This window comes from Eriocheir sinensis, chromosome 29 (assembly GCF_024679095.1).
Source record: "Eriocheir sinensis breed Jianghai 21 chromosome 29, ASM2467909v1, whole genome shotgun sequence".
Classification (NCBI taxonomy): domain Eukaryota; kingdom Metazoa; phylum Arthropoda; class Malacostraca; order Decapoda; family Varunidae; genus Eriocheir; species Eriocheir sinensis.
The window spans coordinates 4,256,528-4,259,027 of NC_066537.1; the positions used below are offsets into that span (position 1 = coordinate 4,256,528).

A 2,500-nucleotide genomic window follows, 5' to 3' on the forward strand; every position below is an offset into this window, starting at 1 on the left:
CACACACACACACACACACACACACACCAGGAGTAGTCGTAAGAGGAGGAGGAGGAGGAGGAAGACTAACCCAACTGGACGGAGCGAGAGATGGTGATGAACTGACTGCCCTGACTCGCTTGCACCTCCTCCTCCTCCTCCTCCTCCTCTGATCTTCGCGATGGGGGGGTTGGGGGGTGGGGGGGGGAAGAAATCAAAGGAAGGCTTATCATTATTTTAGCCCCTGATTATTATTTTGACCCTTTCCCCTTTCCCTCTTTCTCTGATATAGCGCCCACCTAATGACCCTTGAGTGACTTGTGGCGATGGGAGGGGAGGAAGGGAGGAAGGGGAGAGGAAGAAGAAGGAATAGATTGAAGGGAAGGGGACGGGAAAAGGAGAGGAAGGGAGGGAGGAAGAAGAAGGAATAGATTGAAGGGAAGGGGACGGGAAAAGGAGAGGAAGGGAGGAAGAAGAAGGAATAGATTGAAGGGAAGGGGACGGGAAAAGGAGAGGAAGGGAGGGAGGAAGGGGAGAGGAAGAAGAAGGAATAGATTGAAGGGAAGGGGACGGGAAAAGGAGAGGAAGGGAAGAGGAAGAAGAAGGAATAGATTGAAGGGAAGGGGACGGGAAAAGGAGAGGAAGTGAGGGAGGAAGCTCAGAGGAAGAATAAGGAATAGAAAGAATGGAAGCGGACGGGAAAAGGAGAGGAAGGGAGGAGGAAGGGGAGAGGAAGAAGAAGAAGAAGAAGGAATAGATTGAAGGAAGGACGGGAAAAGGATAGGAAGGGGAGAGGAAGGGAAGAGGAAGAAGAAGGAATAGATTGAAGGGAAGGGGACGGGAAAAGGAGAGGAAGGGAGGGAGGAAGGGGAGAGGAAGAAGAAGGAATAGATTGAAGGGAAGGGGACGGGAAAAGGAGAGGAAGGGAGGGAGGAAGGGGAGAGGAAGAAGAAGGAATAGATTGAAGGAAGGGACGGGAAAAGGAGAGGAAGGAGGAGAGGAAGAAGAAGGAATAGATTGAAGGAAGGGATGGAAAAAGGAGAGGAAGGGAGGGAGGAAGGGGAGAGGAAGAAGAAGGAATAGATTGAAGGGAAGGGGACGGGAAAAGGAGAGGAAGGGAAGAGGAAGAAGAAGGAATAGATTGAAGGGAAGGGGACGGGAAAAGGAGAGGAAGGGAGGGAGGAAGAAGAAGGAATAGATTGAAGGAACGAAAAGGAGAGGAAGGAAGTAGAAGGAATAGATTGAAGGGAAGGGGACGGGAAAAGGAGAGGAAGGGAAGAGGAAGAAGAAGGAATAGATGGAAGGGAAGGGGACGGGAAAAGGAGAGGAAGGAGGAGGAAGGGAGAGGAAGAAGAAGGAATAGATTGAAGGAAGGGACGGAAAAGGAGAGGAAGGGAAGAGGAAGAAGAAGGAATAGATTGAAGGGAAGGGAAGAAGGGGAGAGGAAGAAGAAGGAATAGATTGAAGGGAAGGGGACGGGAAAAGGAGAGGAAGGGAGGGAGGAAGGGAAGAGGAAGAAGAAGGAATAGATTGAAGGGAAGGGGACGGGAAAAGGAGAGGAAGGGAGGGAGGAAGGGAAGAGGAAGAAGAAGGAATAGATTGAAGGGAAGGGGAAGGAAAAGAAGAGGAAGGGAAGAGAGGAAGAAGGAATAGATTGAAGGAAGGACGGAAAAGGAGAGGAAGGGAAGAGGAAGAAGAAGGAATAGATTGAAGGGAAGGGGACGGGAAAAGGAGAGGAAGGGGAGAGGAAGAAGAAGGAATAGATTGAAGGGAAGGGGAAGGAAAAGAAGAGGAAGGGAAGAGAGGGAGAGAGTAAGGTGGGAGGGAAGGGGGGAGGGAAGGAAAGAGAAGATGGAGGAAAAAAAGATAGAAATAAAGAGTAAATGAGAAAAAGGAGAAACTGAAGGCGAGACGAAATAGCAGAAGAGAAGATGATGGAAGAGAAGATGATGGAAGGGAGGAAAGGGAGAGGGAGAGGGAATAAAGAGAAATATAGAGGGATTATTATTATTATTATTATTATTATTATTATTATTATTATTATTAGAGGGATGAGGGATTGGGGACGAAGCGAAATGGCAGCGGTGGAAAAATGGAAGAGAGGAGAGGAAGGGAGGAGGAGAATAAAGGAGGAAGGGAGGGAAGGGGGGAATGGAAAGTGGATGAGAGGGGTGAAAAATGGATGACAGAGGAAATGGGAGAGGGAGAAAGATGGATGGGAGGAAGGGAGAAGAGAGAAAGGAGGAGGAGGAGGAAGAGATTGAAAGATAAAAGAGAGAAGTTCAGTGAAAATGAGAAAGGATTGTGATGAGAGAGAGAGAGAGAGAGAGAGAGAGAGAGAGAGAGAGAGAGAGAGAGAGAGAGAGAGAGAGAGAGAGAGAGAGAGAGAGAGAGAGAGAACTTTGTATGGACATGTGTAGCCATGGTAATGTTTGTCGAGAGAGAGAGAGAGAAACCGATTCTTCCCCCTACACCTACTAGTACTACTACTACTAGTACTACTACTACTACTACTACTACT

The 2,500-nt window shown here is 48.4% G+C and overlaps 1 protein-coding gene and 1 long non-coding RNA gene across 13 annotated transcripts in view; one reads left to right on the forward strand and one right to left on the reverse strand.

Annotated features, from left to right (window-relative positions):
- The window catches only part of LOC127004784 (uncharacterized), a 9,284-nt gene extending 9,178 nt beyond the window's left edge, over positions 1-106 (reverse strand). Inside the window, exon 1 of the long non-coding RNA XR_007757998.1 lies at positions 71-106. This is a non-coding gene — a long non-coding RNA (uncharacterized LOC127004784). The remainder of the gene's footprint in view (positions 1-70) is intronic.
- LOC127004782 (probable phosphorylase b kinase regulatory subunit alpha) overlaps positions 1-2,500 on the forward strand; it is a 58,505-nt gene that overhangs the window by 39,937 nt on the left and 16,068 nt on the right. The gene's annotated exons all lie outside the window — the stretch shown is intronic.